At 40.4% G+C, this 25,404-nt stretch overlaps 1 protein-coding gene and 1 long non-coding RNA gene across 10 annotated transcripts in view; both read right to left on the bottom strand.

Annotated features, from left to right (window-relative positions):
* The window catches only part of MAGI2 (membrane associated guanylate kinase, WW and PDZ domain containing 2), a 677,723-nt gene that overhangs the window by 626,910 nt on the left and 25,409 nt on the right, over positions 1-25,404 (bottom strand). The window lies entirely within an intron of this gene.
* LOC148592891 (uncharacterized) lies at positions 16,089-16,827 on the bottom strand. The gene is made up of 2 exons (XR_015913855.1): positions 16,530-16,827; positions 16,089-16,190 (listed from the first exon to the last, which is right to left on the bottom strand). It is a non-coding gene; the product is annotated as an uncharacterized LOC148592891 (long non-coding RNA).

The following is a 25,404-nucleotide window of genomic DNA, read 5'->3' as shown; positions in this document are numbered from 1 at the left end:
ATCCTGACCATCTGCCTGCTTGTACAATTTTCTTTTAAAATAAAATCTCCCTCTCCCAGGTTTCTCCCTCTGCAACCTTCTCTTCCTCACCTAGCATCTAAAGAGTTTCCTACCAGCTGCCAAGTGATACATTTTTATGAAACAACTTTATCAGTTAAGTTCTACCTAAAGTGGATTAGATTGTCAGTATCCTATTTTCGTAATGAGAGGAAGCTTGCAATGCTCTCACAAACATGAGTCTGCCCAACACGGTTTTGCAGAACATCCATTCAGGTCCTATGGACCATGTTGCCCAGCATGGTGCAGACCATGGGCTTTGCAGCCCTAGGAATTTAAGCCCTAAAGATTTAAATCAATGATCTTTAATGTTTTTTGGTTTTCCTGTGACATCCACTGACACCTGTTTGGGCTGCTTTTCAAAAAAAGAAGTGTTTTTGCTTAGGATGTAAAACATTACTTTTTTCCTATACAGGTATCTGTCTTCATTTTGCTGATATTTCTGACACATATTAATCTACTGTAAACTAAGGAAGTCAGGACTTTGTATGAAGGCTGAAAATGTTGCAGTTGCTAGGAATTTAAATATTTGGTAGGAATTTAAATTACAAAGTTGTTCCCTGCATATGCCATCATCTCATGACCAATGGAGGCTTTCTCAACTTTAAATTAATGGTTTAAAATATTTTCCTTCAACATAAAGAGCTTTAAACATTGTGTTTTTCTCCCCTTTGTTTTCAGAGGTTAGACAGTAAATGGTAATCTAAATAAGGCCATCTCTACTTTTAAGCCAGATAAAGCCTTTTAGAGTTTGTGTAGCATAAAGTACAATGGCAATGGAGAAGGATGCATTCTATTAAATTATCCACTGACAACACGCAGAATACTTAGAAGATAATGAATACTATCTTATTATCCTACTGAGTGACTGTGCTTTCACATCCTTTTCTATTTAGACAGTATTTTTGCCTGCCTTCAAAATAAATAAACTTACACTTGTACATGAATTATGTATTAATTTTTACACGTAAAGAAACAAAATTATGGTTGAAGCCAACAGTATAAACTGCTTGTTAGGGGGAATTTTATGCTAATGTCTAAAGATTTATCTCTTGAAAAGTGTTTCTTGGGGTCATATTATTCAGCCTAAACGAGAAAAAAAAAATTCAAAGAGTTTTTTCCTCCTGGTAATTTGTGCATTCACCTAAATTGGCAAAATTCTCTTTGCCTTGTGCATCAATGAGGTAGGGGAATATTTATTTATTCTCATTATTCATGGCTGAGTGAAGTTCCAGCCCCCGGTGTCAGAACCTAGCTGGCATCCTTATCAGTGATCTGCAGATCCACAGTCCCTGCAGACGACGTGAACGCGCACAGAAGGGAGAAGATCTGCACTTAAAGGATTCTCCACACGTGTACAGTCACATTTAGAGTCACGTTTAGTGAAAAGGCAGTTTGCTCTGTTCTGCACTCCTTTCTTTTTCACTTAGACCACACAAAGGTGACAGGAAGTGAGAGAAGATGGAAGCATGGACTTTAAGACAACCTTTTTCTTGCCTAAAACCTCCCAGAAACCTCACAGAAATGGGCTATAGCTGGTTATGGCTGCATATCCTTTGTAGTCTTGGAGCTCCAGCTTTGGTATTTTAAAGAGCATGAGTGAAAAAAAAAAAAAAAAAAAGAGTTGACCATGTCCCACAAGAAGCTGTGGTGCAAAATATGTGGTGAAAATAACTCTGGATATTGAATAATTTGACCATTTGTGTATGACAAGAAGAGCAATCCAGTCTCATAGGAATAATTTGAAGAAAACCTACTGACAAGAACCTCTTCCTCCTTTCTCTTTCTCTGCCTGCTTTTCCCCTAGTTTCTCATTTCTGTCATCTCTCAACTGATATTCAAACACATGAAACCACATGAGGTTACGCTGTACTAAGATTTCATTATGTAATCAAAATTCATGACTATGTTTTCTTGTATTATCAACTCACATTGCATTTGCCCAACAAATTACAATCTGGAAGTTATTATTCGTTGAGAGTTTATTGCCTGTACATTATGCTACTCAGTTACACAAGGCAGTAATCACTCTGGGAGGACCAAAACAGGGATGAAGCTCATGCTCTGCTTTGTGAAATCCAATTTTAAGAAACCTTGAGCTGGCCTTCCGTATTATGTCAAAATCTTAAAACCCCACTTGGATGCAGTCCTGTGCCACGTGCTCTAGGTGACCCTGCGTGTGCAGGGGGGTTGGACTAGATGACCTCTAGAGGTCCCTTCCAACCTTAAGCATTCTGTGATTCTATGATTTGTGCAGAATATATTACACTTTTTTCTTTCCAGCCATTTGGTTAACTCCGTGGGTAAGATATAATTCTTGGGGACAACTTAATGACTTTTTTTCTTGGGTTATCAACTTAGATCTCTGGCAGTTTCTTCATCCTTTTATGTAGAATCTGTTGCAAAGAACATTTTAATTTTAATTCTCATTTCTCTTCCTCATTTCTACCAATACGGTACATAATCACAAATTCTGAACAGCTGCTAGAAAATTTATGAATTTTGGAGAATTTCTGAAGTTCCTATGTGTTCACCACGGTAATCAGGAGAGGTTTCAAGGTTCTAAATAAAGAATAGCTTATTCCCAAATACTTTTACCCTACAAGACTGAATATTAAGCACTATCTTTTCATCACACATGTACAATAATATACTGCCTAGGCTTATCTCTGTTTGTATTTCCCCTTTTTTATTCTTACTTTACTAATGAATGAAAGAGGACACTGAAAATTCTTTTTTCTCAGTAACGGTCACCAAGTTGGAAAGGTTGAGAAATGTGGTACAAGATGAGACTAATACAATCTATTTGGCCAGATTTCACTACTAAATTCTAATGATGGTGTATTTTTTCATATACATTTAAATCATATGTAATATTACTAGTGGAGGCAGCTTCATAAGGTGTCAAGTTTCTTCAGTCAATGAAGAGCTTTTAGGCTACAAATCAGTATGAAATATAGAATCTAATATCAAATTAGAAAATATTGCACATATTGAAACAACCTTTAAAAATCCTTTCTAGTACAGAGAGTTGTTTTCATTCTTGAGCTCCATAAAATAAAAGACAAATGGCAAGATGATAAGTTAAAAGACAAATGAAAGGAATGGATTTTTTTTTTTATTCTCAAACAAGTCCAACATGTTCAGAAACAGATTTTATTTCTATATTTTTCCCCCGAATAAAATACTATCTCTTATTCAAGATGCAAAGTGGAATTGGGTTTAATTTTAGGTGTCAAATTATAAATCCTCACCTAAGAAGATACTACCTCAGATCAAATTGAATCCAATAATATAATCATCAATAATAAAAAAGAATGCTCTTATATATGCTGTTTGGCATTATGTTCAGTACTAGGTAGTCTATCTTCTGAGCTTTCCAAATAGCCTCTCCCTGAAAAAAATAAGAGTAAATTGACATTTCTCTGCACAAATCCCTGAAGCCCAAAGTAGGAGTTTATTATTTCACTTCTTAGGTATTTCAAGTATGACTAGCAAAGTATTAGGAGTAGAACACCTCAAATTCAGAACATTCTTGTCATTCTTCAGTGTTACAATAGGAATGCATCAGAACCTCAGTCACATTTTTCATATGGCTTTGAATCAGCGAGACAGAAGTGTCAAACTTAATTATTACAAATATTTTATATACCTTAAGTACACCGGATCAGATCTTTAGCTCACGTAAACTGATAGCACTAGTTCAGCAACTGAGAGTCTCATATAACCTAAAAACAAGAGTAAATAGTAGACTGCTGAAGAACACTACTGTTTGTTAAATTAAACCAGAAGTCAGCATCACATAAACTAAAGTAGATCTATATTTTAAATCTGATTTTTTACATAGAGGCAAAAGTGAAAGCCGGAGCCCAAGTGGCCAAAACAACCCAAAACACGCCTCTTATCTGTACGGCATTTTTCAGAAACATGAACAGGTCTTTCAAGGAGAAGCAGGAGTGAAAAGTGTTGGGTTACAAAGAAGAAAGAGGTCTCCTCAAATTCCAAGTCTTGTTTACTCAAAGTAAAGAATTTGATGGGATTCTTTTGGATTGCACAAGATTTCTGTGCACTGTGTATTTTTCCTACTGCTGCACATGGTAGTATGACCATTAACTTCTCTTTATCCTGGTGAGGCCTCTATTTCCATGCCTGTAAAAGTCTTGCCTTGTGAAGTGCTTTGAGTTGAAATGTACTATACCATCATATCATATCATATCATACCATATCATATCATACCTCCTTCCCTGGAGACACTCGAAACCTCCCTGGGCACGATCCTGTGCAACATGCTCTAGGTGACCATGCCTGAGCAGGGCGGTTGCACTTGCTGATCTCCAAAGGTGCCTTCTAAGCTTCATCGTTCTGTGATTCTGTGATTAATGTAACAATCATTCTTACAATGACAGATGTTCTCGAAGTACTTCATTTTACCTAGATTAATAAAGCGTGCCACCCAGATTGCATTCAGTAACCTTAGAAATATCATTTTGCATTGGTTTGACATCACTTGACACCAATGTCAATTACCAAAATAAAGTAGCAGTTGATAAAACTTTTTATCTTCTACTTATGCTAGAGTCCCCATATGCCTTGGAGGATTCCTTGAACACTTCCTTTGGGAACACTGTGTAACACCCCTGGGGTTGGGAGATGCAGACATGGACAGTTGCAAGCTTCCAGTACACTGAGAAGTATTCCTGTTCCTCTAGGAAGAGCTCATCTTCCTGCTCTTTCCTGCTCTGAAGATTTTGAGAAACAGTAAAGCTAAACTAAGCTCCTTTCCTTACCACAAAGACTTGAAAGGGGGGACCACACTCCGAGGGACCTGAGCTTTCCAATACCTTGGACTAAGCTCCAAGGAGAGGTGGGGTGAAGTAGGACAGTGGCTTCTCCACATCCACTGCAAAGATGATTCCAACAACTTCCACTTCCTGCTGTGTTTGTGTCTGGGGAAGAAGGATGAACAGGTAACTTGAGCTGCTGAAAATTTTCATTATATATTGAAACCGAATGCTTTTTAAATTTAGAGAAGATTCTGCTGAGCACTATAGGAATTAATTCTTTAGTTTGACGTATGTGTGACTAATGAAATGAAATTTAAGCAATCGAGTTGCTTGTCCAACTATCCATCAAGTCCTTTCTAATAACTTTTAAATCTGTCAGTTAATTTTCATCCCATTCAAGGTAGATGGAAGGACTATGACATACTGAATTTTTAAAAGGCTTTGTTACATAGGACAGAAAAGAGAATCCAGATTAATTCCAAGTTTGAAAGGCTGTAATATGAACTCAACTACATTATCATACACCAAGAAAAATAAAGGGGAGAAAGTCATTATGAATACTTGAATTACAAAGTAGGTTTTAATTAAAAATTCCACCTTATTAGACACACAGTAGTTGAAATACAAGAAAAAAATGACATGGGAAATCAGGCTTTACAAGTTCTGCCACACTTTTCAAGACCTCTTTAAGGATGGAAGGAAGGGGAGAGTAGCTGCCCCTGTTCAAATAAACCTGATCTCTGCCAATAAATGAATACTTACAGGAACAAGCAGCACAAAAAAAAAGATAAGTAAAATTCCCACATGCTGAGTGGACTTAACCTCAGTCAATGTTTATCTCTTGCCTGTGGCTAGAAATGGAGCAATGGGTGGCTGGTCTTCTCACTCGGGCACTCAGCTACCAAGCCGGATATAACTGACTTGGTAGATCGTAAGGATATGAGAACGTATGGAGCCCAGAGGAACACAGGGCAGCAGGGGTGACACCATCCTGAGGCCCTCTCCGGCTCACAGCCTACCTGCTCAACCAGCCTGTCCTTATAAACCTGCTGAACCAGCCTCATTCTGTGGACGAGCTCCAAGCAACGAATGCTAGAAAAGTTAAGATAGGCAAGAAACAACACTAGAATTGGGCAAGATGGAAATACATAGGTGAGCTTTTATGAAAATTGTAATGCTAATTAGAAATTAATAGGTCTTAGACTAACTGTATGAAACCGAGCTGTTTGCTTTATTAATTTGCGGAAAACTTCCATAGGGCTGTGTGACAACTAGTACTAAGTCATGTTCTGAAGCCTCAAGAGTGAAATGTGATTAAACATTGCTGGTAGCTTTCTGTTAATAATTGAAAAAAAAAAAAGAAAAGAAAAAGAAACTTTAAAAAAAAAGCCTTAAGAAAAAGACAAACAAACCAAAACTCTAAAACAAAAGCTGGGGTGTGATGGCTGCAAAGCCCATTCCAGATGGTTGGTTTTGAATCCCAAGACAACTAACTCTACTGCTTTTATTTGCTGCAGCTACAACACAGGAGCCAACTCCTGCAAATTACCTGCTTTTCACATTTCCTCACCAGTAAAAATGAGGGCTTTGATATCTGGAGAGCTTTTGTCAGAGCTTAATGAGCTATTCATGCAGAAAATGTTTCTTTTCTTACTTTTTCTCCTCAATGCTTTCATCTTCACTGTAAAACATCTGAAAATTTCATTTTCTGGAAGAACTTAACTATGTTTTTTATCTTATCTATTTTCTTTATGTCTTTCACTTCTAGTATTTACAGAAAGGGGCTGCTTTCTGGTCCCTCTTGCTGTGTATCCTGATACAGACAGCTCATCTCCAACTGTTACTGGGTACATACAATGCTAGAAAAAGAGGTGAGAAAGGGGAGAGTTCTAGAAGAGATTTCTTTATCACTAACTATCTGTGATCTCTTTTCTGATCTCATAAGTTTGGTACATGCTCTGCAGCAGCACCTGAACTGTATGAGCTTCATAAAGGCAGGGAAGATTTGGAATGGTTTGTACAAGTCCGTCCAGTGAGACTTCTGCTAGTTGCCTTTGCTTTCTGCTTTCTCGAATTTCCAGGTGGATTTCCTTAGAAGGAAGAAAAGCTCAACTAAAATCTGTCTTTCTTTGGTACAATTTTATTTCGGCCATCTTTAGAGAAGCTTGCCGCTCAGCTGAGCTTGCTCCTTTTGTTTTCTGCATTTCCTGTTTCTTTTTCCTTTATCATTGCAGAACTCCCAAAGATACACAAATTTCTAAAGATTCATCTGCAGGATTAAGTTATCTTTAACACCTGGTGAAGGTGTGCCCAGTGCACATGACAGGAAGTGTCAAGAACTTCTGTAGCTTGTGATGCAAAGACCCATGCTCATGCCACCCACTTCTTATTGCTAGCATCATTTCAGACAGAAGCTTTGTGACAAAACCAGAAAGTATCTAGCATGTGGGTAAACACTGTCAGTAGTTTTCACTCTTAAGTCTAGTGTGTAAAAAGGCCTGGACTCAATAGTAGTCTCAGAAATGCCATTCTTCAGTATGTGGAAGGTAACTCCTTTCTAGTTGTGCCAGCATTAAAAGAAATGGGTTCAATGCACCTTCTCTGGACACATTTTATAAGAAATTCAAATGAATAACAGAAATGACCATAATCAGATAATTGTTTTCTTCATTCATAGGAATACTTGTTTTATTGAGGAAAGTATGGACTAAACACATAAAACACCTTATGTCTCCTCCTTCTTTTCAAGTACATTCCTTTCTTTACTAAGCTTTCCACTTTGAGCGTTCTAGTTTCTATGTGGTTTCATTAATTTATAGACCTTTCCGGTTCTGGGCATCTCCTTAAAATATTGCTTCACTGAGCACCTGATATGCTAAACGGTGTAATTTATCACTGTCGAGCACACAGAATTTTGGACAAACTATCTCCAATGCAATCTCCATTTTTACATAATTCTTCCTTTAATAAGAATTTATAATCTCCTTGGCCAATAAAAAAACACAGTTCAACAAAAATATGTCAGAGATTATTCCACTACATGTCTCACCAAAGCTTCTGAAGGAACAAATTACTTCACCTGTTGCAGGTCCAGCACTGACTCGTTGGCAACTGATGGAAAACTCAGGGATCAAATCCAAAAACTGAGCATTCCCTCCCAAAGCCCTGACTGCCCATACGGCTGTGAATAAGCAGTCAGAATGAGTGGCTCATGCTTGCTAACTCTGGGGTGTCTTGAGGCCGTTAGTGCTCTTGTGCTCCCAGCACCATGTTGCAAGCACATCCCGCTGCATCCCTGCAAGCTCTGTGTCTGCCTCGCAGGTTAGTCACCAGAGGAGAAGCACTGAGGACACACAGAGCCTCAGATACAGCGTCAAGAGCTGCTGTCTAAACCCAGAGACCCAGCAGACATTCAGAAATATGTGGGGAGCATACAGAAGTCTGAGATACTTGCTCTGACACACAGTCTGCACAGATTTACACATCTGTCTGACTTTATGCCTAGGAGAAAGCTTTTATGTTGAAAAGGCTAGCTCACATTTTCAGTAATGAAGCATGAACACAAATAACAAACAAACTATAAAGCAGCATAGCATCTACAAGAGAAGAATTTTTTATTATGATTCCTATGGGCTAAATGCTAGCATGAATATGCGCTGTCAAACACATTATTCTGTTGCAGCAATGTGCGTGCAGGTCCCCATTCAGTCGGGCTTTGTGACCTCTTCTGGTATGGAGCTACCAAGCCAAAGATCCAATGCAGAAGTTGTCCTAGCTCTCCTCCAACCTCTTCTGGACTAGTTCAGCCCCAGTACGATACAGCTCATCCCCAGGTACCCAGAACACATTGGTAAATGCGGATTTGAGCTACAGCGGTAGCTTTTTACTGCCGTGACTGAAGGTGCGAGCACATGTATTTCTTCTGACATCTCTACTACGAGACTGATCAGTCCTTAAAGAGCTCCAGATATTTGCTTCACGACCCTGAATCAAAGCTCTTAAGCACAGCGCTCTCATTGACTGACGGAGTTCAGACCAAGGTTTGCTCAGAAAGAAATCACAGGCCTTCAGCAGCTGCAGAGTTTTCACATTAGTTTCTGACCTAAAAAGAAGCATTTGTCCTCATCTTCCCATGCTGCAGGGCACATGGAAATGATGAGCACGATGATACATATTTATCCTCAACATACTTTTCAAACTAGTGCAATTAGCATCCATAAAAAGGGCTAAAGTAGCAATTAACTGAATAATGCATGTTTCTCATCAAAATATATACATAATTGTTCTAAAACTAATTCAAATTAAAGCCTTTTCCCCCTCTTATTTTATCATCCTGCAACTATTACTCAGCTGTTTAACAAGAAGCCATCACATATGTCCCCTGATACACAACACTCTTGTTGAGTGTTGCAGAGCAGTATGTTTATACAGTGGTGTCTGACCACCACTCTAATATTGCTCAGTTTTACCCTTTTAAATGAATTATGGAGTATCTTGATTAATTCATTCCAGGTCAATCTATTTTTTCAGTGCTTTCAATTTCACTAAATTTCCTGGAAACTAGGAATACTCAGCATATCCTGAGAACATTGCTCATCTGGATCAAGCATTTCTTGTTTCCTAAAAGTAATACTGGTGTGGATCCCTGCTGTTTCTGTTAACAATTATACACGTCCCAGCAGACCCAATACTTGAGTCACTGAGAAAACAAGTTCTTCTCCCTCTCCATCTCTTACTTTAATTTCACTGTATCTAATAATACTTCTTATGAAAATTATAAATTAAAGGGCTTCATGTTGCTACTTTACAAATGGATTTTTTTGCATTAATACAGTCTCTACAGATGAAGCACAACTCCTAGTATGAATGTGCCACAGAACTGTTGGCTATTTCTGGTATTTCAGGAACTGTTTATAATCATGTCAGTCACTGAGTAATCACACTGCAGGAGATGAAGAACCAGGAAAGCAAAAAGGAGTCAGCTGAACTATGAGCGGAACAGGTTATAATGTACAAAGAGGTTAACTATCAATAAAAATATTATGAACATCTAAAAGGAAATGATGACCAGCATACAGGAGGTCTTTTTCGAGTCTTAGTGATTCTACAGGCAAGGGCTACAGTGAATCATAGGGTTGCAGGGAATATAATATTAACTTCACCTCGATTTTACACAGATTCTAAAGGGTATTGCTGAATAACAGGAAAAAGGCAAAAAATGACTCTTCTCTACATCACCCCACTCTCAGTGGGAGCAAAGGATAAAAACGGGTGTCTGGATGTGCATCCTGAATCTGACACCACTATCCGTGCTCACTTCACATTTCTGGAAACTCTCCTTCATGAACAATAGCTTGGAAGCTAAAGGATTCCCTTCATGGCAAATATAAGCCCATCAAGAGTCATCTTCAGGGAAGTAATGCAGATGTGCCAGCCTTGGTGCAGGCCTTCCCCTTCGTGGCACAGGAGCTAAGTGTCTGGCTGCTGCTTAGAGACCATGGAAGGATGCACAGTGTTGCAGCCCAAGAAAAAAGTCATTTAAATTCCTACCTGTTTGGGGCTTCTCAGGGGACTCAGCTGACGTGTAAACAACTCCCTGCTTAAATCCTATTGCAAATACAGTCTAGGCAGGAGACAAGTGCTTATCTCCTCGTAACAGGAAACCAGGAAGCTTTCAGGCTAGGAAAGGAGGTGTTTACTGGGCTGTGCAGTCCTGGGAAATAGATTTTCCAGACTACTGCTTGACAGGTGGGTTTTAAGTCTCTAAGGATCTTAGTGCACTGGATTGTACTTTGGATCCCAGGATCTGAACTCCAGCAGATTCTGTAAGACTGAGGACATCAAACCCCTCACACGGGGATGCAAAAAAAGTGAATCTGAGATCTCTTTTCAGTTTTAACATTTAATTCAGACAACTAGACTCATGTTTATCCATTTCTCATTTAATTTGTAGACCAGATAAAAGCTGCAAATCAAGTCTGGCACAAAAAGCAAAGTATTTCTGAGAGCGTTATTCTGTTTTATATTCTATAATGGTTGAACTATTCCCATCTATAGTTCTAGAAACAAACTGGCCTTCCAATTTCATACAGCAATCTGTTCTCTTGTTTCCAAATAATTATATTTACAACCTCTCCTACTGAACAAGTACCAACATTACAAATACACCAAGTTCCATTGCTCAGATTAAAAAAAAATCTCAGTATAGAGAATTTTCTACAAGCATGAGTTAAAAAAGAACTGTGCCCTTTACATCATAAGCTTAATTCTTGCCTTTTTCTTTTTTTTCCTTAAGTATACGAGAAGTTAATAAGTTTCATAACTGAAAAGAAATCAAACATCAAGCAAACAAACCTGTACTGCCTCCACTTGGAAAGGCATTAGTGTTTCCAGAAGGACTGTTTTCTCCATTGAATTCTGAAGGGCCATGAAATATATATGCCAATGAAAGTTACATTTTTGTCTGAGTTCAAGGCACATGAAAACCTTGCGTACAGACTTCCACACTTAACCAATAAACCAGGACAGTGCTAATAACAGTCTAGATGTACTGTTGGTTTTCAGTAACTGCATTTGTCATGCATTAAAAAACAAAGCTCAAAACTCAACAAAAATACAGTCAGTACAAGCTCTGTGTTTTACCTAAATGCACACAGGTATGCTTATCAAAGAAAAGACAAATGAGGGAAAAGGGATGTCATTTATCTTGTTTAATGTTCAGGAATGTTTTCCTTGAAAACTTTCAGTTTTGGCTGGTGTTTATTTACTGTCACTGCCGAGTGATCTCCTGGCTACAGTAACAGCACTTGGCATGCTCACTAATCAGTCCTTTGAGAAGGAAAATGTATCATAAGAGAGGTCTTGCGCTGAATTAGTGCCAACAACATTGACTCACTAGAGTGACCAAGGCCTCTGATCTGCTCCTCGGGCCCCAGGGAGCCTGCAGGAGGGCAGGTTGTGGCTCGGCAGCCCGGGATGGTCCGTGCAGCAGCGCACGTGGATGCTGTGGGACCAGGGCCTGCGCCCCAGCCACGGTGCCACAAAACATGGGTGACCAGAGGCTGCAAAGTCTCCTCTTTGCTGTGGGAGAGGAGTCTCCATTCTCAAGAGGTAACCAGCACCAGTGACTCAGCTGGGAGCTAGGAAAGGTAAACTGAGAAAGGAGAAAGCCAGAATTATTAGTATGACACCTCGGAAGGGAACATCAGAGAGCTCCAAAACTTCTGCACTGTCAGCAAAGCTCCTTCAGCCTCAGTCAAGGGTATTTGCAGGGCACCTGCAGTTTTAGTCTTTTGGCACCACCTTAAGCATCCATCACGGTGCACACAGTAATGACAGAACGAGTCTAAATACTGAGGACTGGAGGCTTGATCTTGACAGATGCAAGTGTGCTCCAACGGGAGCAAAGGAACAAAAAGGCTTTCAGCAGGACCAAGGTCACTGGGCACCGAGGCACTTAGCTGATGGAGCTTTGGTCAGTGAATGTGTCTTAGGTACATCAGAGCACACTTGGGCTCTGTAAATGTATCTTGGATATCTCAGAGCACACTTCATCCTGCTTTTCTTTTTTTTTTTCATTACAAATGAAGCATTTCCTACAAAGCTTTTCATGGATGTGTTTTAAAACATAAATATAACTCAGTAGCTTAGGCAGCTTCTATTTCGCACTGTGCCTCAAGGCTGCCTAAGGGGGGCCTAGCTGGAGCATTTAAAACAAGGCAAAAACTTTCTCCCTTCTAAATATTTTGGCTTATAAAATATGGTTAAAATTTTATAAACTAGATTATCGTTCTAAAACTTCTTATAAATCAAAGATATAAAGTTCTTGTTCGCTAATTCCTCATGGTCGCAGCTAGAACATATTGTAGGCAATTTTCAAAACAGAATTAACAAACAGAACTGTTGTAGAAATTCATATGAAACCATATTTAGATACTTTCGAAAGGGTACTCAGAAACTCACTGAAACATATAGATCCAGATGGCTATACTGCTAGCTTCAATGAGATTGTTAAGGATTTTAAGCTACCAGCTTGTTTTTGTTTTGTGTGTACAAGTGTCCAGGACTGTTTTCTGTCCTGTTTTTCCCCTTTTGAGCTGGATTATGGATTAGAAAAAAATAGCTGTAAGTAACACTCATGGGTTCTATATAACATCACTACCCGGTGTTTAGACCCATGCTTTTCATAGTTATTATTATCTTTTGCTAATTTGGCCAGAATGATTTCCTTCTCTTCTGAAAAAAAAAAAATTGGCCTGATACTACTGTTACACTGCACAAAGATTTCAGAGTTGGCCCCTTACCAATGTTTTCTACAAGTAAGAATACAAGCTTTTATAATCATGGTAAAAAAAAAAAAAAAAAAAAACAAGCAAGTATTCGGACACTTTTATTTTCTAAGAAGGTATTAGTATGTAAAGCTCTGCATAAACATCTCACAGCTATTAATGGTGTTTCTTCAAAGCTCCCTTTGTCAGGAGTTCCAAGTACAGGAATTCTACTACCTGCTTTTTATAAATGGATGATTTAATAAATCCACGTGAGCAAACCCTGGGAACTCTATATAACGGCATAGCCAGCTGGGACCTCACAGGCACCTTAGTTTATACCAGAAAACCTATTAGTGCAGCAAAAGTTCTGTAGACTGCACACATCTAAAGCTGCCACCTTACTACATCAACAGAACAGGCTAGTGCCTACGCTAGCAGTAATTCAGACACATACGCTTATATCCCTACAGGTGTCTGATTTGTTAGGTTGCTCTAAGAATGCCTGTTATGCCTCAAAGATACTGGCTTCTGCCTGGAGGAGATACAGCCATTTTCTTTCAAAGAGGAGGTTTGCCCTCACCCACCTTCACAGGTAACTATTAAATATTTAACATAAAGTAACAAGTAAGGCATTCATGCAGGAACTAGAAGGGCTTGATCTAACAATATATTCAGAACGTTATGCCCAAATCCACCCTCTCCTAGCTGAAGTATTTCTAGGCTGAATTTTGTCCCTACAGACCTCGTGGCTATTCTCAAAATCTCAGCTCATGACTATGAACTGCATACACAGTTGCCAGAGCAGAATCCAGGATGCCCTTCTCCCACCCAGGGCTGTACAGACCTCTGTTACTCCCTGCAGGTCATCAGAGATGGCACAGGAATCATCTCTGACTTGACTCTACCTGGTGACCACGAAGCCCAGGAGTTTCAAACAGGTCCTCAGCTTCTGCTGGATGATCACAGTGCCTGTGAAATGAGCTTGATGCGAGAAGGTGCACAGACAAGGAGGAAAGACCTTCAAATGCTGTTTGGGCTGAGGATGAGATTGTTGAGTCCTTACCTGGCAGCCAATTTGGACACTGCTGTAGTAATGCAGCCCTGCAAAAAAGGGGTGACCTGTAAAGCTTTCTGTTGACTGTGAAGATCATGACTGCGAATGTGCCAACATTATTGCAACTCTAAGCTCACTTGTTTTCCCAACCTCTTCAAACTCCTGTTTGATCTTTTAAACCACTCTTCCCCAGTTATTTCACAGCCCTCCTTCTTATACAGCCAGCTACAGACTACCACTGTCTGAAGATCTGCAGATAACAGACTACTTTAACTACCATGAAAATGGACCACAGTTCTGTTAAAAAGTGTTGCCATGTCTGCTCATCCAAAGCATTATTTTATACAGAAAAAAAAATTTACTCTTGTCTAAACTCTGTACAGTCTAACCCATGTACATGGGTTAGACAAGAGTAAGTTTATTTTTCTGTATAAAATAATGCTTTGCATGAGCAGACATGGGGATCAGCATTCAACATAAGGGACAGCAGCAAATGTTCCACATGCCTGCCAACTCAATGGGTTTACCCTGAAAATACCATTCACACATTTCCCAACATTTGTCTCCCTCCCTAGTGCAGCAGGACATGGCTCCTTGCTGTGGAGACATGTCCCTCTGGTCCATGCCAAATTCCCCATTTGTCCCCCCAAGATTGCTTCTGTAAGAAACTAGTGTGTCACAAAACCGTCCCGCAGCCCCGAGCCATGTGGCATTTACACTCTGAAGCATTCATAAAGCTAAGAGTCTTCCTGAAGGACACTGGGTACAGAACACAGTCGCACACCGTGCAGTGCAAAAATACTTTATTTGTTATCACATTTGTTTTCCTGTTTGACAAGCGCAAGGCAACTTTATTAACCTCATGTAGAAAAGTTGCTGGCAAACAGTAGACCTGAAAGCCAACCAATATTTAACTCCATGGCTTATCTGCCACAATGGCACAGAAAAAAAAGAGGACGTCTAAATACGGAACAGCTGTTCCCACTGCAACCTGCAGACACTCAGAATCCACAAATAAAACTGTCCTGTACATACATATTCATACAGGCTACCTTTGTTTACTGGGGCCAGATCAGATGGGGCACATTTCTGCCCCAGAACCCTGGGAAATTTGCTGCTCTTAATGAAAGAGAAATCTTAAAATTAGACAGATTGCAAGCACCCAAGGGCACTCTTTGGACTTTATCCTCCTGACTGATTACAGGGAGAACAGGAACATAAAAAATATTTCATGTTCTCAAAAGCACCTGATAAATACAAAGAATGTGTGTAGTACCAACATATGCCTGTGAAAATATGCCAAGCAAAATATGAAGATCTCTACTCCACTGTCCTACAATAAATGTCCATGCTTCTGTCCACTTGCTGCTGACATGAGAAGGTCTCCAGTCTTAATTAAAATTACCGGTCCGTGAAAGAATGTTGACAGGGTATGACAAAAATTGAAGTGAACAAAAACAAAAGCTGAAACAGAAGAGAGAATACTGTGACCTTAAGTCCCGCCAAAAGCTGTGAACATTCCACTACCAATACTGATGATTTTGCAGATGTAAGATGGTATCACCCACTGATGCCTCCATTTGAGTGAACTTGCTACACTTGAGAACACAGAAGTCCACAGAGTCAGTCAGCAGAGCAGCATCTGAAAAGACTGCCTCTGCCTGGAAGTAAAGTGGTGTGAATGACTATCTTCATACGATAGAAGATTTTGGAGTTCCCCAAGAAAATGGGAATCACGCGCTCATGGCTAGAGCCTGATCTGCCAAAACCTCCTCACGCCATAAGGTTCATCCCCTCAGGAGTTCTGAGCAGCACCAGTGCTTCGCTCCACACGGTTCTGATGGGGCTATGCCCCAAGTCAACCTCCTGCTTGGTGAGTCCTCTTGTGGCCTTGTTATAGGCCAAGTGGAGCCAGGAGATCTGGGATGTTACACAGACTGTGTTCCCTCTACAGCCTAGTTTCTGCTGGAGAGGTAGTGGGACACAGCAAAATCCATCTGCTTCTAGCCACTTTGCCTGATGACTCTGTAAAGAAAACAGGGGACAAGGCTGTCACTCCTAAATGTTCTAATAAGGTCATACCTGAGATGGTTTAGACTTTCACATAGGGTGTAGTAGAGAAGATGTGTTTTTCTTAGATAGCCTGAAATCCATGTGAAGGCCTGTTCCACCTCTGAACTAAGAAATCTACAAGATGTTAGGTCTACATTATGCAGGACACATCCTCTGAGCACAGCTTGTCCTCGTTGTTGCCTTGCTCTTAATAACTACAGCCTCAGAGCTGTTCTCTTTACAACTAACTAGCAGTAGCCCAACTGATCCCCCCTCTCCCGAACACAGAAGACCCCAAACAAACAGACTCACCAATGTCCAAGTCCTGCTTGCTGTCCAGTAGCAGGAAGGAAGAGGTCTTTCTTCTACAGGCTCTGGGCTGGGTGCTTGGAACATGCTTTCCTCCATAACAGCTGGCAGATGCATGTGATTCAGTCGGAGGGCTCAGACTCAGCTGTCAAGTGGTGATGGCCTGAAGATGAATAGTAGAATCTTGTCTGTGTGTGAACTGGGGCCTGCTGACAGAGGGAGGAAGAGGAGGGCTGGCTGTGCCAATACATAGACTGGCTGAGGGTTACAGGCACAAGCTGTGCCTGTTGTAGGATGAGGACCAAACAACAAAGATCTGACAGCTGGTGAGAGGAGAGTCCCTCCCACTATGGCATGACCCTGACTAGTGAAAGCTCTTGTGCATGTTAAGATAAGGAGTGGTTAGAGAAGTCCTGTACCTATGTGGAAGCCAGATGCTTCACTTCTGTCCTCTCCAGAGAGATCCTCTAGAGAACTAGCGTCCTCCTTCTCCACTCTACGGCCAGCCACACATAAAAGCAGGGACTATAGGGCCACTGCAGTGACATTCTATAAAACAACATACTCAAAGCAGAAGTACTTCATCCTCTGTGAGCAAGGGCTGCTGGACTGTGCTGTAACCTCCTTGAGCTTTTCTGCCTTAATGTAGCACTGATTAACATCCGCATGTAACATTCCTAGGCAATGAGCTAATTACACAAATGAGGCTTTGGCAAAGTTGTGGTGCCACGCGGATTCTTCCCGAAAGGAAGAAGAGACAGAGTTGTCCCCTGGGACGAGCTGACACTGGGTTGCCATGTAAGGATGCAGACAGATACAGCTGTGTCATAAGCTGTATACATTACTAAAAATGAAAGGACTGCAGGATTCAACTGTGCCAAAGAAGGTCTTGAAGACTTGCAAGAGAGCGTAAAGACACACGGTCATGATGGCACAGGCCGTTTTGCACAGCCTCACAGAAATCAGGCTGTTCCAGGTAAATTGGCTCATTCAGAGGGCCGGCAGGACATATGCACTGATTTGTCCTCAGAGCTCACCCAGAGAACTCCAGCTGGGATTTCTAACGACTTACATAGCTGGGTTAATCAGAGCTTTTGGGTCTCAAAGTCATCTCATCAGGTTTTTCTCATCAGTTTTCCTGCAGAATAGGGTAGACATAGTCATTGACAAATGTTCTGGACAAAACCCATAGCAAAGGCACGTTGCATTCCTACAGTGCTTATATACCTTCTGAATGCCAGTGTGCGAGTGCCAAAATCGGAGACTGTTTTCATGAACTTCTGCTTCTATTTCTAAAATTTTTAAATGGCTAATTGCAGCTGTCTTTGTTGCTGAATGAACATTTACCGCCTCGTTGTAGCCTTTAGAAATAGATTTATCATGCAAATGCTGGCAGAATTTTAAGCATAGCTGAAATAGTGGGTAGTATTGTAACACCCTTCCCTAAGAGGTATTGTGTGATAGTCGGCCACAACAGTCCAAAAATAGAATGATTGTTCTCAGAATCAGCAGCCCACCCAATATGCATTGCTCATTCCTCATCACAAGGGACAGTTCTGTTTTGTACAGCTGGACTCTTATCTAGATTCAGCTGGTCACATGCTACACTTTGTTAGTGTATTTTTTTAACATCTTGGATTTTTGTTTCTTTGTAGCATTTTCACATTTTTTCCACTTTTATTTTTATCTAAGAATAACACGCCTATCATATCAAATTATATCTGTTATCTGTGTCACTGAAATTCTGCTTTTGGCAGGCACCAAAAGGGGATTTTTAGAGAGTTAAGACCTGTATGCCTAGGTATTACTGCAATGCAGGTGCAGAGACAGCAGTGGGAATTCTCTCCAGACACCATTCACATCGTTAGTTTACACCATAACTAATCAACTCTTTGTCCCCTATTTTGAATTGTTAAGTATTTTCTTCATATTTTACAGACTTACAGAATATAAAACCCTGCCTCTTAAAGCCCAGTCACAACAACTTTTTGGATGACTTCATACTGCAGTGAGTTTCGTTTTGCTACATGGAACTAAAACTTGCCAAGTCCCATAAAATTCTAGGGCTGAAGATGCTCAGGACCTTCTGGGGTCTGAAGCAGGGGGAGTCAAGACGTGGTCCTTTCCTTGGCAATTTGGCTTACTTTCCTTTTAGTATCAGGTTGTTCTCACAGTATCAGAAGTTAAAAAGAAGAAACTGAGAAGGTAAACGCATACAAGAAGGCAGTTTGACTTTCCACACTAAAAATAAACAAATAAATAAATCAAAGATTTAAGACCTGAGGAATAATCTGTGTGCCCAAAATATAGCTTGGATTCCCCCTGCCAAGCCCCCAGCTGGTTTAACAATCCCTCCCAAAAATTCTGCCTCTTGTATAACTTCTGCTAATCACGAGCTGCAACAATTCACTACTAAAGTATGCTGGGTTTTGTGTGTCAAACGTATGTAATTCTTCCAGCTTTAGCGTCTTTTTCTCCTCACAGGCTACAGCGCAATGGCACAGACAACATCCAAGAATTTTTATGCAACCTGAACTCTTCCCTGTATTTTCTTGTGATTACTGCTTCCGATTTGTTTGTCAGCCCGCAAAATAATAAAATAAAAAGAGGAGCTGAAAGCTAGAAGCAGCTAATCACACTCTGCCTGGAATTATCTGAGTGACTCCTGTTAAAAGGTCCCCACAGCTTAGTGCAAAGTAGCACAATACGGCACAGAGAAGGTGAGAGCAAGGTTGTCAGTACGTGTGCCCCAGCACGAGGCACGGCGCGGCGCGGCCCGGGCGGCAAGGCCTCGCGCGGCGCGCCGGCCTCGCTGTGGGAGCTGCCGCGGCAGCGCAGCCTGCGGCACGCGGGAAGAGGAGAGGGGCCTAACAGCAAACGAATCTCACCGACCCCGTTGTTTTTATAGCTAAAACAACATGATTAGTTTTAAAAGAAACTATATGATCTGTCTCATTTTTGAAGTATTTTAAGTATACACAGTAGTATAATCATTTCATATGAATAAGTTGACATGTACTTAAGAACTACACCACAGAAGTTACCTAGTATTTCACAGAGAAACAGTCTATCCAGGGCAGAAATGTGAGATATAAAGACTTTTAATTAAGGCTAAGTTCTCAAATTTTATAAGCACCTTTAATTCCCATGACCTTCCTAAAATGCTGGGTGTTCTGACCTGGAGGTTTTGATTCACTGATCCATCTGCCAAGTTAAATCTGCTAGCTATTTTGGGTTAGAGAAGTCCTTCTTCATCAGCAGAAGCATTTTTATCTTCCAAAAATAATGCTTTGAAGCATTGCTAGTAAATTAACCATTTACCAAGCTACCTTTTAGAAATAGTGTAGATAATTAGCCATCGGTTTTAGTATTATACTCTACGTAAATTCTAATATATAGTCAAGAATAACTTGTTGAAGTACAAGTCGGAATTTAAAAGGTTGTATCAGCTTCCTAAAATGAGTATGTGTTAAGAAAAAAAGATTCAATCACAGAGAAAAATAAATAAATAACTAAATAAACCAACCAGGTACTTCCCTGAAATGAATACAAGTGATGTTCTACCTCCTCATAGGGCGATTTATGAGCTCTTTCAGAAAAATCTTTACAGTTCTGCAGACAGAAGATATTCAGCAAAAATACTGTTTTATGATGCCCTGGAAGGAGCAAGCCTTGCTAAGTAGCCAAGCTGTTCACAGAGCGCTGTGGAATATACCACACTGCTTGCACAAAAACCCACTGAGATCAAGGCCCTGGAATAGCAGGTGCTGCATGAAGGGAAAGCCTGAATTTCAGGAGTTTACCCTCTAACTACACCCATACAACCTGTGTGGTGTGAACTCACTCTTCGCTGCAACACAGCTTTTATGCTATTTCAGTTTTTTTAATACTATATTACCCACAAGAAAAGGGTAGAATTGGATCTAAATTTCACTATGTCCAATCAATTAACCATGTAGTGGTTTTCAGTTTGCAGTATGTGACTCAAAATAACACTTGGTCCTCTAGCCTCAATTTGCCTGAAAATCTAAGTCTCAGTTCCTTCAATGCTGCTTATTTTCCTGCAGTGAAAAAGACTATATTCCAAAATATAACATAATATAAACCTGTGCATTAAGCACAGGGCTGACCTACAACTCCCTGTGCTGAACATGAAAAAATTCAGAACCGCTCATATCCATAATTCTTTGTGCTACGTGGGGCTAATTCGTCACTTAAGCAGTAATTACCATTTTGGAGTAAGAACTTAATTACTAGCTATAACTTTACTATTTACATAAGCATGGCACGTCTGGCAAGCTCTGCAGCGGTGCTGAAATAGAGCCTTGGTCTCCTCCAGCCCCGGGGCCACAGGGCAGCCGTGCCAGGGGCTCTCCCTCCACGGAGGGAGGTTTTGATGCAATCACAAGAACTTTGTTTCCTGAAAAATCCAACTGTGGCAAATGTCTGGTACCCTCCCTCAGCAACGTGCTTACCATGAGGCTCAGTCTAGCGACTGAACGCGAACAGGAGTCAGGTACTGGCCCTGCACTGATTATTTACCAGATTCAAATGATGAGCCATGGGTTGAGACAACACACTGGCCAGCTCCCCAGTGTTCCTACCAGACTGCACTAAATATCAACAGATTATGATTCATCATAGCTTCATTTAGTAATAACTCTTCACAAACGATCAGAAGCACATGAAAATTTTGTAATATGTTTTGTAATATGTTTTCAGCCAATGTTCTGCCTATTCTTGATCTGACCTTGAAATGGGAGAGCAAACGACACCAGTGCCTGCTGGGGTGACCTTGGTTCCCACGTAAGTCATGAAATGCGGGAAACCAGCTACAGTTTTGACATTTCTCACAGAAAAAAAAAAAAAAAGATTGCTGAATGTTTTAACTTCAAGGCTATAATGCAAAAAAAAATCACTGATCACAATTAAATCTTGCAAACCTTGTTTATATTAAGAAAGAAAAATGCTGCATCTTTATTATAACAGCACACCTTCCTGGTGATATGATCCTCAGAAAAAAAGGAAGGTCAAGAAACCTATATTAGATTTTCTTTAAATGATATGTTAATTCTAGCTACCTAATTCATGACAAATTAAGTCCAACAAATTCCACCCTATCTCTGAATCTCAAAAGAGTAACCACCTACCATTAGACAATTTAGCAAAATGCTCTTTTTGTGTTGATTTATATATAGAACAGTGGGTTGGACAGTTTCAAATGTTTGTTTGAGGTTTTTGATAAGTTCACATACCAAACAAATTACTAACCACCTAAAAAGTGATTCAGAATTTTGGCTATTCTGAGGGAACCATGTTACTGCTACAGTCACAGCAGCATCTAAAGGTCTCAAGTGGGATGAAACCTCCATTGCATGTGATAATTGTAGCTCTAAAGAATTCACTTTTTAAAGGCAAAATTTAAGAAAAGCACATGATATTGTGAATTCCTTTCTCAAGTTCCTAACTCTCTCCCTTCACAATGCAGATGGTAAGTTTAGAGATGTAAACTGCAATCTTAAGAACTGATAGACTCAGGACACTGTAACAATAGTGCCTAACTGCATTTGCAGAAGAAGTGGAAGAAATAGAACAATTTCTAGTGGGAGTCTGCAGAGTCACTTTTGCATCTTAAGAGTCAGAATAAAACTATTTGAAGCCTTAGTTATTTATAGTTGATGTTTACACTTTGCTCAGCAGAATAAATCTATTGTGATAAGACATTACAACATTACTTGCTATACTGACATGCTCTCTAGCAAAAACTTAACCATCTGAAATAATATTGCTAAACATCTCTTATTTATGATTCTAAGCCACTGCCTTATCATTCCTCATGCCCTAAGCACCTTCTTGATGGCCTGCTTCTTAAACTGTTTTTTATAGATTAAAAAACTCTCCCCAGCAAGTCCCATGCTTTCAGTGTGCAAGCCAGGCAAGCGAGGCCAAGGACAGTGGTGTAAATCAGAGGATTGAGCAGGTCAGTGGGTCCCCCAGGTCACCAACACTTCACACTCCCATCTCCTGCCACTGTGCCCTGCATCTTACTCACCCCTTCCCACCGGGGAACTATCCTGTCTGCCCTCTGCAAGCCCCGTTATTTTTACCTCTTTCCACCACTGCCTGCCTCTTTACCTTTCCCAATGGTCAAACTCCCCTCTGACGCCCTTTTCCTCCTCTTCATCCTTCAGTCATATCTCAGTGCCTCCCACCTGCCTATTCTTGCTCCCAGCAAGTGCTGGATCCACCTGCTTGCCCCTTTGGGGCTATCCTCTCTCGTGTCCCCTTCCACGTCACCCACCCCTGGTCGCAGTGGCTGTAATGCAACATGTCACCAGACGTGTTGGCAGCTGCACGGCAGTTTGTCCTCCCACGAGCTATCACGATCAGCCAGCCCACGGGAGGCACACAGGAGCTCGCAGCCTTCTTGACAGCACAGCCTCTCTCCTGGGTGCTGGTGGCACCAAACATTGCGGCACATTTGTGTGTTGTACAAATCAGCCACAAAGTACTGACATTTCTCGAGATAAAGCTCGAAGCAGCCTCCATAGTCCAGCTAAAATCAAGCTTAATCTCCAAGGCTGAAGTCTCAGAGATCATCAGCCTAAAGCAAGAACCACAGTACAGACTTGCTCCCCAGGCTTCCCATCCAGAAACGTCCAAAGCTGCATTCCCTTCACTTGAGGAGTGGTTGTGGCCAGATGTACCTTGACCTTTTGGAAAAAAGATGGACTTGCTGAAGTTTTTCCTCTTCCTCTCAAAATCACGGGAGGAGAACTCAGTTTGAGTAAATGCCAGCGCAGACGGAGGCTACCCAAGCTGTTGACTCAGTAATGTTTGGTCTCCTAACGTCATTCTGTCTTCCTTTCCTGCCACACCTCATGGAATTGTCTTTGCCTTAAATGCTGAAATCACTGCTTATGATTAGGTTGCTATTAAAGGTCACAGTTTATTATAATATAAATCTGTTTTATAAATTTTTGTAGTAGTAGTGAGAAGTTTTATTAGCATCACACACTGACTTCATAAAATCATTGCTAGAAACATAAAATCAAACTAGAAACTTGATTTTGGTATCTGTATTTTAAAAAGATGTTGACATATTAAAAGGCATCCATCAAGAACCAAGGAAACAACTGGAGATCTTGACATCCCTGAATAAAGGTCACATATGTAGCTTTCAGAGAAAGCTAAGAAGTAATTCCGTTGTCACCTCTAGGTGAGAAGGAATGAGAAGATTTTTGATACTAGAAATCTCTTCCAATTTTCAGCCAAATGCCTAATGAATTTCAACAACTAGAAGCTGAAGCCAGATATGTACACTAGAAATAAAGAGATTTTTTTTAAAAATGTGAACTATGGAAAACTTTACCTACAGATACCATGGATTTCTTGTTCCTTACATACCTTAAAGCACAACCCTGTACATTTCTAAGAAATAGCTCAACAAAGCCTTACAGCTTTCAAAGAAAAAGAAATATCAAACAAAATTATATGGTGAGTAAGAAGTGGGGTCGACTGTATGATGATGACAGTTCCCTCTAAGGTTAAAAACTAAAACGACTCCTAATACGAGAAGGGCTACAAGATGTAATCTAACACAGGTCAGCCGCAGCTGAACCTTCACTAACACATCTCCACACGCCCGCAGTCAATGCCTCTGCAGCCTGCACCAGTATTTCACCATTAGGTGATACATATTTGAATAAATGCAATGTTCATATTAAAGTGAATATGTCAAAATATATCTTATAAAATCTTGAAAATACATGCAAAGGAAAAAACGAAAAAAAAAAGTCTAAACATAGCTCTAAAATCACATAATTGGTCAGGAAAAAAAAAAAAGTGGTTCTGTTTCTAACAAAGTCAGACCATACTTATTTTGCACATTTTAAAGGGGAAAAAAAAAAAAAGCTTACTCCAGTAGCTTCTCATATAAGACCACACAGCACCATCTTCATGTTTCCCAAGTTTTTGCAACTAGCTTCCTTAAAAACATGGGAAGACACTATCAATGACCTCTCTCTGCCAGTTAATGTCACTTTGCAGCCTCGAGGTCCTGCCTAATTGCTCACAGCAAATGATGGTCCAGGCAGCTCGGACTGTGTGTCTCAACATGTGTTTCAGTCTGCAGCCTGTCACGGAAGACCATATGTCTTGCATTCTGCAAAGCACAGAAAAGACCACAATTAACTCCCTTTTCTTGACTCGGAATTCCTGTAAAACGTAACACTGCCACAGCACAGGCTTTTCTAAACTCATTTCTTTGTTTTAGCTTTCCCACAAGGACCTCTTGTATGCATAGTAAAATCTCACAAAAATATAGCAGGTTCAGAAAGCAGAGAGCAAGCGACTGGTGACTGCTACCCTTTTGCAGCGTCATGTGGGAGGCTTTCAAATGCTAACTCCAAACCTCACCTCCTTCTGCTCCAAGTACAAAGGATTCCCTTTTGAGCCATCCTGCTTTAACGTCAACCTACAGCAACACATATATAGATGAAAAACAAACAAACCTAACAACAAAACTCTTATAAAAATACAGCACTGCAGGCCTGGTTCTTCCCTGGGGAGAGGATGAAAGAGCAACGTGACAGATGTTTGTCATGTAGTTTCGTGCAGAACTCAACTGCACTCGGAAACAATGGCCATGAGGATGGTGTGGAAACCTGAACAGACTGGAGCAGAGCACTATGAAAACAGCACTTGGACATACCAGAACAAAAGGATATAAAGGTAGAAAGTCTAAGAAAGCGGGGTTTCTTAGGAAAATCTGCTGTTTTTTATGTCAATCTTTAAAAAAAAAAAAAAAGTCTTTTGTAAGGAGTCTTTCAAATCCCAAATTTGTCTCCATTATCTGCTGACTCAGAGACCTCACAAG

This window comes from Tinamus guttatus, unplaced genomic scaffold, assembly GCF_059628265.1.
Source record: "Tinamus guttatus ecotype Peru unplaced genomic scaffold, ASM5962826v1 Tinamus_guttatus_pri_ptg000489l, whole genome shotgun sequence".
Classification (NCBI taxonomy): Eukaryota; Metazoa; Chordata; class Aves; order Tinamiformes; family Tinamidae; genus Tinamus; species Tinamus guttatus.
Note: the sequence above shows the minus strand (reverse complement) of the source record. Positions and strands in the feature narration are given on the sequence as shown.